This window comes from Natator depressus, chromosome 5 (assembly GCF_965152275.1).
Source record: "Natator depressus isolate rNatDep1 chromosome 5, rNatDep2.hap1, whole genome shotgun sequence".
NCBI lineage: Eukaryota > Metazoa > Chordata > Testudines > Cheloniidae > Natator > Natator depressus.
Window position 1 is genome coordinate 78586343 of NC_134238.1, and position 12282 is coordinate 78598624.

Below are 12282 nucleotides of genomic sequence, written 5' to 3' on the forward strand. Positions count from 1 at the left end.
TACTTAATGTCATGTCAACATTTGACCTTATTAATAACATCATCTCATGTGCATAAAAATGTAAATTGGTGACTGGGTTTTAAATTAAACCAGAAACAATGGTATAAAATTACAATGAAAATAAGTGACCAAAATCTGAATTTAGAGTGGTGGTGCTGGAGATGAAAGGTACTTCCTATTGTAGTTCTTTACAAACCATTCCTTGACTATGGTTTGACAAGTTACCACTGAGGCATAATAAAGCCAAACCATGAAAACCATAAGCTTGTCATTTTTTATCATAAAACATAATCAATTGAACTGAAAGCTTCAAATTGGTCTGCATAAGTCTCCATTACCCAAAGACAACAAAATGTCGTTAATGACCTTAACAGTAATTGGGGTTGTACTGTCATATATTATAAATAATGGAATTACAATGTCATCTTATTTGTTATTGGATTCACCCTGCATGGCCTTATATTACTCAGAGAACTATATGGCCAAAAACCTGTCCATGCTTCTAAATACCATTCAGCGATGCAGCAAACACTTCTTTCCTTTAGAATCAGTTTGTAACGGTAATTTTTTAAAAAAAAAACTGAATAATTGCTAGAATAGACAACATATTTTCTTGCATCTAAAATAACTTAGGATCTCTTTGCCAGGTACTGAGCACCCACAATGCCCACTGATGTCAATGGTATTTTCCAAATTTACACCGGTCTGAGCTGGCCGTTGAGTGGGGTCAGGTGCTCAGCTACAATCCCAGACATTATGGGTTCACGTCTCACTTGATATCATTGTAGGAAGTAATGTGTAGAATGCATATTTTAAGTGTTGGGACATGTGAAAAGATGCACCTGATCAGGTAAACAACTGAGTTAGCAAACTAATCTTAGTGCTAGGTAGAAAAAGTGTTTATACAATATATAACGAATAGCTCTGTAACAATGTATTTAAAGAGAGCACCTGAATGTGGGGGCACATTTGCATTTAATCCTATGCTGTGCCCTGTTATGGTGGATTGATCACTCACTGAAGCAGCAAATAAATGATATATCTTCTTCAGCACAAGAGTCTGTCTGTGAGCCTGTGTATTCTGGGTGGCAGAGAAAGAACCGGTCAACTCTTATACAGAAAGGCTGCCTCCAGTCCACCCAGCTACAAATGGGTACCTGACCTAGTGGATTAGGGGAGTCAAAGGTGGTCAACCATGGTGCTAGCCATATTGCTCCCATGTGTACCATTGGCTACAGAAACTGGCATGTCAGCCAACTGTGGCTTGGGTTGCATTTGACTTTGATGAGATGGCCTGTGTATTTAAGTAAGCAATGGAAAATGGGCCTACTGCTGCAAGGTGCTGAGAATGGTGGGTGTGAATGATAATTTTAGCAACAGTATTTTGATTATCTAAGAGGGGAGGTTTGTGGGTGAGAAGTAACACCTTACTCCATGAGTAGTCCCACTGAAACCAGAGTAAGATTAGAGGTGGCAGAACTGAGCTGCTTGTATTTAACTTTATAGCAGTGCCAATTAAAAATGTAGAGACATTTTGGATACATTTTGTAGAAAACATGCTATACAAAATAAAGTTGTACGGTATATTTCCAGTTCCTTTTTAAAATTTAAGACCAATTTTCCAACAGCATAGAATGTTGATAGCATGTACGAATAGAAGCCTAAATAATATTATTGATCTCCTCTAAATCCCACCGGCCGAAAACCACTTTGCACTAGAAATAGCAGTAGTAAAAAAATATTTATACTAAGTAATGACTTGTAATTCTCTGCACCATTAAAAGAGCTTCTTAAATAAACAGTTGTGGTGTCATGCTGTGAGAAATACACTAGCCTCACATCTCTCGAAATGCTGTGTTCAAAAGTGCCTTAGGTCACAAGTGTTTGATTGGCTCAACCAGAGCTTTGAAAAACTGGGGAAAATCCCCTCAAAATATGATTTGAAATTATTAGCCATTCATTTTGTAAGAACGTACACCAGCGGCAGGAAAACTTTTTGGCCTGAGGGCCGCATCGGGTTTCTGAAATTGTATGGAGGGCCGGTTAGGGGAGGCCGTGCCTCCCCAAACAGCCAGGCATGGCCTGGCCCCCGACCCCATCCAATCACCCCGTTCCCTGATGGCCCCCCAGGGACCCCTGCCCCATCCACCCCCCCCCCACTCTCTGTCCCCTGACCGCCCCCGGACCCCCCGCCCCTAACTGCCCCCCATGACCCCATCCTGCCCCCCCTGGACCCCTGCCCCCATTCAACCCCCATTTCCCGCCCTCTGACTGCCCCGACCCCATCCACACCCCGGCCCCTGACCACCACCCGAACTCCCCTGCCCTCTGTCCAACCCTCCCTGCTCCCTTACCGCGCTGCCTGGAGCACCAGTGGCTGGCAGCGCGGCTGCCCCAGGACAGGCAGCCACGTCATGCAGCACAGAGCACCAGGTCAGGCCGTGGCTCTGCAGCTGCGCTACCCAGGAGCTCGCAGCCCTGTCGCCCAGAGCATTGCGCCAGCAGCGCAGTAAGCTGAGGCTGCGGGGGAGGGGGAATGGCGGGGGGTGGGGCCAGGAGCTAGCCTCCCGGGCCAGGAGCTCAGGGGCCGGATGTGGCCCGCAGGCTGTAGTTTGCTCACCTCTGGCATACACCCTCAAAATGTTGTGTTTTTGTAAAATTTTGGCTGAATAGAATTTTTTTTTCAATGAAATGTGGAAAATTGAAAATTCACGAGTCAAAAAGGCAACAGAATCTAGTGATTTAAGCCTCAGTGGCAGCAACTCCTGAGTTCTCTTCTCATCTTTGTTACTGACTGTTCTTAATAGTTTGCACTTACACAGAACTTTATAACATTTAGGTAAATAAAATAATATCATCCCAATTAGAGAGACAAGACAGATGAGGTAATATCTTGTATTAGACCAACTTCTCCTGATGGAAAGGTACAATCTTTCAAGCTACACAGAGCTCTTCCTAAGGTCTGCTTCCTGGGTGGCAGGAGAACTGCTGACTCTGGGAGGCTAGACTCCCACCCCTTCCGCCCGAGGCCCAGCCAGCACTCCCCACCGAGCCAAGAGCCCCCCACCGGGGCCGCAGGCCCCCACCCCAGACTAGCGCCCCCAGCCCCAGAGTGCCAGGAGGGCAAGCAGCGCGGTTCCCACCCCCAGAGCCCCGGGAGGGCAGGCAGCGCAGTCCCAACTCCAGCCCGAGCTGGGGCCATGGCACAGGGGAAAGCCACCCACAGAACAGGAAGGGAACTGGGGGTGGAGTATGGGCAGGGCCACACCTCACTATTTGGGGAGGCTCAGCCTCCCCCAGCCTATGATACCGGCCGCCCATGGTCTGCTTCCTTCCTCAGACCTGAAGAAGAGCTCTGTGTAGCTCAAAAGCTTGTGCCTTCCTACCAGCAGAAGTTGGTCCAATAAAAGATATTATCTCACCTGTCTGGTCTCTCATATGTTGGGACCAACATGGCTACAACACTGTGAACAATTATCTCAATTACACAGATGAGGTAATGCATGTGATTCAGACTCTTTGCTCCTTTCAGGCAGCTCAAAAAGGCTGGATTTTTGGCAGTGGACAATTCCTATGTTGGTGGGGATCTCCTCACAGATGTACAGCCAACAGAGATGGCTCCTGGCTTTGTCTAACATACCCTTCTCCCTTCCTGGTGCAGGGGACAGGCTGGGAAAAACCATGGCATATCAGGGGCAGGCACGGGGGAGCAGAAGAGCTAAGCTATGCTTCCTCATTGCTCTATGAACATAAAGCGTGCTTCTTCACTGGAAAATAGGTATATTCTTAACTCACATTAGCTAACATCAGGTAAAATCCTACTGAATACAAGGTAGTTTTCGTATAAATTAACAGATTGAATTAAAGATGAGACGGGAGCCTCGGGTTTACAAACTGCCTTGTCTTCACTAGGGTTTTACCTTGGGTTAGCTAAATCAAGTTAAGAATACACTTTTGAGGACTTTAAGCCAGTGGCATAAACTGAATGAGCCCCTAGGTGGGGGCCAGGCCAGCACAGAATCAGAGAGCCATAACCAGATTCCAGGTGTTTCCTGCTCCTATCTCTCCTTCACGAAGCAGAATCTGGACACAGAGGAGGAATGAGCCCTGAATTTCATATAGATAATCTGTGTCTTGTGACAAATGAGCTAATAATTACTGGAAAGGGCTTGTCAGTTACAATGGAGGTAGAGGGAAGCTTGCCTTACCATGGAATCTCAAAGATTGCCTGGGATTTTTACTGAGTGAAAAATTCTATCTTACTATGCTCCAAAATATTATCAGCAATAAATTGATTTCTGAACTAGTGGGAGGGTACCTTAACATGCCAGGGTATTTTCCTGGTAGTGCCTTTAAGGATTGTGTTACAGCAAGTCACATTTTACAAAGGCTGCAGCCAAAAAGCTTTTAACTTTTGCATTAAAGCTTTTCCATTAACAAATTGCTACGGCATTCAGCCACTGTAGGCTGCCAGTTATCCCTGGGGTTCCAGCAGTTCACCTTGAACCCCTTTATTTTCATGCTTTGCTATCCAGTCCGCTTGATCCTGTGATCCAGTGGCTGCCAAGATCTACCATCTTACTGTTGGAGGTCCCTCTTTGATGAGCCAAAGGCATGGGCTTTGTTCACTTTGGCCCACAAGTTTTTGATGTCATTCTCTATCCATGTGGCTGCGTGCTGATACATACACTTTCTACTGGGCCTTGTTTTGCTGTATCAAACCCTGGAGATGACCAAAACTGGAGAAACTGCAAGCAGGGTGGGACTGAGGACACTGAGCAGAGGGATCTGAAAGTAGACCACTCCTGGTCAAGGTTCAGAGCATAGGGAGATGATAAAATAGTACACAGGACTGAGTGCCCAGGGAGCTTGTGGGAAGGAATTGGAGGACCATCATCTATTGATTGTGGTGACTAGCCATTGATGTACATTTTCACTGCAGTTATCTCAGGTTAGCAATATGGGGATAAGCTAACTTGGGGTCCACCATATACCTCAAGGTGTGGTAGCTGCCTCACCATGTGACACAATTAGTGGCACAGTGACATGTGAACATGCAGAGCATGTTAAGGAGAAAGCTCATGGTTGAACCCAGATTAAACTTTCAGTGAAGACAAAATCTAAGAGATTTACCCAAGGTCATCCAGGCCTTGTTTGCCATAGGGGTTTTTGGAGCCATAATTCCCAGTGGGTGCAACCTTCTCACTAGTGGTAGCACCAGTGGAACAGGTTTTTACTCTAGGTCACCAGAGTTTTAAGCAGTCTGACTACACGCAAATGAGGGCTGAGAAAGCTACAGCTCAGATTTCTTTAGATTATAAGTAGAGCTATGCGAATAACAGATATTTTGATTTGCTGGCAGTTTTGACAAATCACTTTAAAAACACATTTGGTATCAACCCTAAGCAAAAAATATGAATTTTTTTGGTGAATTGAGAAGTACTTTGCTACGACTATTGGAACTTCATTATTCCTACTAGCTTCCCCGTCCCCCAGAGAATTCTTGCTTCAAAATTAAGGTTGTACATACTGTATAAAGTCCAACTTTATCACTTCCTGAGGTTTGGAATGCATTTACTAATGAACTGTAAGTTGACTGGCATCAACTTTATCCCAAACGTTTGGCTGTTTTTTAGGCTTCTACTATTAGGACTTCTCCGTCTAAGACTAGATTCCTTTGCCCAGAGGATCATTCCTACCACCCCTATATAATGGATAGAGTTAGTGAACCACATCTGCCACAGTAAGTCAACCCCAATGAATTACCATCTCCTAACAGGGTTCCAGTGCCTGCTAAGTGCCCTTGAAGGTATATAAGTCTAAAGAAATAATAACAGGGTGGGTTAATAGAAGAATCTTGCCACCCAGTTATAATCCTCCAGCATAAAACAAAGAAAATCAAGACCTGATGTTTCTAATATAAAAAAAACCCAGAACTCCTGTCCCTTCCTGCCTTTTTCCCCCCTCTATAGACCACTTCTTATAAAAAAATTGTCAAGGACACATAATGCAATTTTTCTAGCAGGATTCTTATACTAGCAAGGATTAAGCCCCACAGATTTTTTGCTTTGTTCAGCTATCTGATGGTGTTGTACAATATTTTTCAACATCTACATGCACCCACCAGGTGAACTGATCAGATGACATGGACTCAAGTGCCAGCGATATGCAGATGAAACATAGCTCTACCTATCCTTCACCACATATGACCACACCACTACCACCAATATGGTCCAGTGCTTGGATGAGATCAGCTCTTGAATGAAGAACAGCTGTCTGAAGCTGAACCCAAGCAAGACTGAGGTGATACTGCTGGGCAGAGGAAAGTACTTTGAAAAGCTTGCAGCCATGGTGCGCTCTCCATTGGTTGGAGTTACGCATCCTCAGTAGGTCAATTCAATCCATAATCTAGAAGTACCTTTGATTCCTTGCCGACACTGAGCTTTCACATAGCACCATCTGCAAGTAATGCTTTCTACCATCTCTGGCTAGGAAACTCCACCCCATCTTAGCAGATGAAGACATGGCCTAAATTATTCATGCATCATCTTTAGTTTCCCAATCCCCATCTGTAAAATTGGAATGATAGTGCTGCCCTGCATCACTGGGATGTTGTGAAGATAAATTCATGCCTTTAAAACATGGAAAAATATTACATTCCAGCTTGCCAAGAACTGCTCCTACCACTAGACAAATTAATATGTTGATGCCGCTGATCAAAACAATTTTTCTTGTCCATTTTGGTTAGATTCCCATTAAAAAATGTTCATATTTCTCCATCTCTCCAATATTTCAACGCTAACCATCTGAAATTCTTCCATCAGCAAGGGAAGTTGTACCAATCCCTTCAACCCTAGTCAAGTGTTAATTACATGGATTTAATCTATAACCTATTCATAAGCAATGTGTTGAAAACATTCTTCCAAATTTTTGCCTGCTAATAAATTATCATTCAGAATTAAATTATATTACATTACAGTATTACTGCACCTTTTTTCTCAATGGAATTCCCTGATCAGAGAGAGCACCGGGATGCTACCAATTTCTCTCTTTAATCAAATCTGAATGCTCACATGATTTCTCTGGCTTTTCATTGTTAGTGTGGCCTGCACACTATATTACTAAACTTCTGTATGTCCTTTGTAAAGTAAGATGAGATTTCTTGAATGATAAGGTTCTGTATAGATGCTGAAGTTGTTACTGCAGCTTTACAAAATGTCTTGAGAACTGGGAAGTGGGAAGCCAACTAGGATAAGAGAATTATAACTTGAACCTTCATTATAACTTGATTTACACTGTGCCTAACAAAAGACAAGGAAGTGTGGTCTTATGGATAAGGCAGCACAACACACTACATGAGAGCAGCGTTCAAATCCCAGCTGTGTCAAAGCTGTCTTATGTGACCTGGGCATGCTACTTAGGGCCAAATTTTCAAAATATGTGGGTGCTGGTGCTGATAGGTGCCTCGTGGTATTTACAAATGTGTCTAAGCAGGTTAGGTATTTAAATCAATGGGAGTTATGTGCCTAACCTGCTTAGACACTTGGAAGATCCCACACCTCCAATCTGCATCTCTAGGTACATAAATATCTTTTGGAAGTCTGGCCCTTAATCTCTCTCCTTGCTTTAGTTTCCCAGTCCCCATCTGTAAAATGGGGAGGATAGTGCTGCCCTATGTCAGTGGGGTGTTGCGAGGATAAATTTATGAATATGAAGGCTCTCAGATAATGAAATGGATGTTTTGGATAGATGTTTCTCTAGCAAGAGTATGGGAAATGATGTCAGTGCAAAGCAGGTTTGTTTTTATTATTCCACCCTGTTCGAGAAATGTCCTGTGTTATTCTAATGAGATTTTTGAGTTAAAGGTGAAAGGAGAGTTTGACTAAAAAGGACATTTTTCTCTGACTACCTCACACCCCCACTTAGGAGATAGAGGGGGGGAAGTTTGAAAACACACACACACACACACGCACACGTTTTGTACAAAAGAACACCACTTCTCATGGGCAGTGAGGGTCTATTTCAGCTACCTTTATAAAAATCCTATCAACAAATATTTCAAATGAAATTACTAGGATGCAGTTTGAAAAAAAAATGCCATTTATGAGGGGAAGAAATTTAAAATCTCCCATAAAAATAGTTTTCCAGTGAAAAAATGAAACTAAACTAAACACTTTTCTGATTTTGAAAGCATTTTGAATTTTCTGTTTTCAATTACAATTTTCAGTATGTGAAAACCAAATCCTAAAAATGATACTGAAAACAAAACCCAATTTTTTTTACTGAAAACCAAAATCTTGTTTGTACATTTTGGTCAAAAAGCCATTTTTCATTAAAAGAAATTTTCATGAAAAAATTTCAGTAAGCTCTAGAACTTGTATTTATCCACCTGTGTTGAAATTTTCTTGCAAATAAGGTCCCAAGTAAAATTATTTCCCAACCAAAATTAATAGAAAAGAGATTTTTCTCTTTCACAATTTATCTGCTCAGTCAAAAAATGGCAGCCTCCATTGAATAAGATTTTTCATTTTTCTTGTAACAGGAAGTTAATTTGGAAAAAGACAGACATTTACATAGATTTTGATACATGATTTAATTATTCTGAAGTTTGGCGGTTTTGAAATCACTCGAATATTCCTTAAAAGCACCAATTTTATGATTTTATATTTACAAAACTGTAGATTTATGTAAAATAAAGCTAATTAGCTCATGTGTCAATTCTTCTTTTGTGCCCAAGACACAAATTCAGAATTAAGTCCAAATTTTGAACAATATGCCAGATATTGCTGCTTTTTACATTGGAGTAAATCCTCTTATTGACATAGGTGTTACACCAACATAATGAGAGCAGACTAACACGGCTGCTACTCTGAAACCTGTCATAATGAGAGCAGGAACTGGGTCATCAAATTTAGGTGATGTTTGAATGTAGAATTTGGTGTATGACCATTTTATGGCCAGTTGCAAGAACCAGATTTAGATAAGGGTTCAGATTTTGAAATCCCTACTCACTCATGGCCCATCAACTTTGAGGGATTTTGGATCTAAGAATGCAGCTTGAGCCCTTTCCATTTGTGACACATGGCCGGAAAGGGTTAAGCATCTTGCTGGATAAATGACCCAAATTCAACCCTTAGAGACATATTTGTAGATAATGTTTGTGTTTTTGTGTGTTTACAAATATACTGTTAGAAGTTAACAATGTAATCGAGCAGTCCCGATCTGTGCTGGATTCTGTTAATTCAGAGATCAAAAGGAAATATTAACATTTAAATGAACTGTAAGCATAGTGATATCACTGTATTCGTCTCTCTTTGAAATGTACAGCAAATCCCCTACGAATGGTGGAAATCAGGCAATTGCCTTATGTTAATCCATGTAGCTAATTACCGGTGATGCTTGGGAAATAGGTCCACTTCAAAGTCTCCATGATTGCCTATTGTTCGCCTAAGGACTCCGACCTGTCAAGAGAAGGCCTGGAACTGTATAAAAACCCCTTGGGTCCTGATCCTTTTTATCTCAGTTCTGTTTGATGCTTCATGCAAGGGAAGCGTAAGCCAAAAGGCTGAGATCTCCAGAGTCCCACCTGGATCACCTTGAATATGGACTGATTCTGAAAGAACTGTTTGCATCTACAAAGCTCACCATTTCTACTGTGAATCTGATCTCAGAACTATACTCATGTCTGTATGTATAATGATCTTTTAACCAATATTCTCTCTCTTTTCTTTTTTAATAAATTTTAGTTTAGTTAATAAGAATTGGCTGTAACCGTGTATTTGGGTAAGATCTGAAATATTCATTAACCTGGGAGGTAATGTGTCCAATCCTTTGGGATTGGTAGAACTTTCTTATATGATGCATCCGATGAAGTGAGCTGTAGCTCACGAAAGCTTATGCTCAAATAAATTGGTTAGTCTCTAAGGTGCCACAAGTACTCCTTTTCTTTTTGCGAATACAGACTAACACGGCTGTTACTCTGAAACCTGTTATATGATGAATAAGATTTTCAGTTATCCTCATCATATTTGACTTGGGTGTCTGGATGGAGGCGTGAGGCTGGGTTGCTTTAAGGGAACTGTGTTGTTGGCTTCTGGGTAACCAGTAAGATATTATAGAAGCTGTTCTGTGCTGGCTTGGTAAATCTAAGTATTGGAATATCCACCAGCTTTCGGGATTGTCTGCCCCATTCTTTGCAGTTCACCCTAATTGAGTAACCTCAATGCGGCTCCCTTGGGATCCATTCAAAAGTGCAAGTTGCATGATTCATTGTTATCAAAACTATTACATGTTCTCTCAGAAATTAATTTTTTAACCATTCGATGATTGGTTGAAAACTGTTCACTGATATTGGCAATAAGACAGGATTGGCAATACACTACAGCTCAGTGACTGAAGATTTTCAGCTTTTGGACTTATATACCTTCCACTCCCAACACAAACAATAATCTGCCTGAACTGCATACTCTGTTGTATCCCATCATTTAAACAGAATCATAGGGCCTGATTCCAATCTCACTTACACCAGTATAAATCAAGAGTAAGTCCACTGAAGCCAATGGTGCCACACAGGGCCGTCCCTAGCTATTCTGAAGCCCTACGCAGCCCCCCTGTGGAGGGGGCGGGGCTGGCCCCAGGCCTCTGCGGGGGGACAGGGCTGGCTTGGGGGGCAGGGGGGAACCACCCCCCAGCACTCACCAGTGGCGCAGCTGGGGCCGGGTTGCTGCACTTCCCGCCACCGGTGAGTGCAGACCTGGCCCTGCTTCAGTCCTCAGGGGAGTGGGGGGCAGGGCTGGGGTGGGGCGGGGTGGGAAAAGGCAGGGCTGGGGCGGAGCAGGGCAGGGGCTTTGGGGAAGGGGTGGAGCAGAGCTGAGGCAGGGCTGAGGCAGAGCAGGGGCAGGAAGAGGCAGGGCTGGGGCCATGGGGAAGAGGCAGAGATGGGGTTGAAGCAGCACTCAAATTTCCTAGTGCCCTACGCAGCTGCGTACTTTGCATATGGGTAAGGACGGCCCTGGTGCCACACCAGTGCAAAACTGGTGTGAGACCTGAATCAGGCCCCCTTAGCCTTTCAGTCAGTGATAAGTGCTTCATGTGTTTTGCACAGCTGAACTGAGCTCTTTGTGAGATTAATGACTCTGTTGCTATAGCCTGTAGTTTTATGATATCTTATATTTTATACGTTGGCTTGCATAGCTTTATGCTACTAATCAGGAGATTATTATGTGAGAATAGCAGTGTCACAGGTCTGTGACTGCTCTTTATTCAACAAGGTAAGGTCATCTGACTTGGTGAGCATTCTGAACTGTTTTTAATATTAACTGTATTCAAATGATTTCTTGCACTGAGCATGTATATGTTCAAGGGACCGTCCCCTTGTAAGCAATTTCAATTCATCTGTCTCTTGCATTATAATCAGGGAAATGGTTTGCATTCTTGACAGAAAATGGACAGCATCCCAGAAATTCACTGCCTGCCAGAATTTAAACTTCCCACTGCTCATAATGGAAATATGCAGGATTTCTAACCAATTGCAATAAATGTTGCTCTGAATAAGATGTGCTTTAATTTACCTTGACCTTTGCATCTCTAGACACCCAGTTGGAACTCTGCTGTTAATATTAACTGAGGCACATAGTACTTTTATTGCTTATTAATGGCCCTACTCAACAGAAATTGAATTTCCACAGCTGCCAACCATGGAAGTACACAGGGTTCTGAGGCTGAGTACCCATAAAGCCTGATCCTGATGCAACAGCCTTCCTGGCCACTAACTGCTTTCTCAAAAGCTGCTGCACCACCATCAGCCAGCCTTCCACAGCTCCCTAATGCAGAACCATTAATGCCCGCCTCCAGATAATGACCATAGTGTATGCCGAACTTTAACCATGTAACTGGACTTCAATAAGCATTCTCTGGGCATGAGGCCTCTCCAAGACTGGTGAGTCCCATGCTTGCTACTAATCTGGTATGGATATATTTTCTTCAAATGAGGCTCAATATGAAGAATATTGATTAAGGGCATAGTATGCTCTACTGAACTGGTAAGAAATAGTAGAAAACCAAGTCATAAAATGGCGGGGGGAGTTGAACAGTTTCACCAGCAGGGAATATGTTGCAAAAAAAAGTGACCATCATTCTGGGACGTATTAGCAGGAGAGTTGTAAGCAAGACACAAGAAGTAATTCTTCAGCTCTATTCTGCGCTGATTAGGCCTCAGCTGAAGTATTGTGTCCAGTTCTGGGTGCCACATTTCAGGAAAGATGTGGACAAATTGGAGAGAAT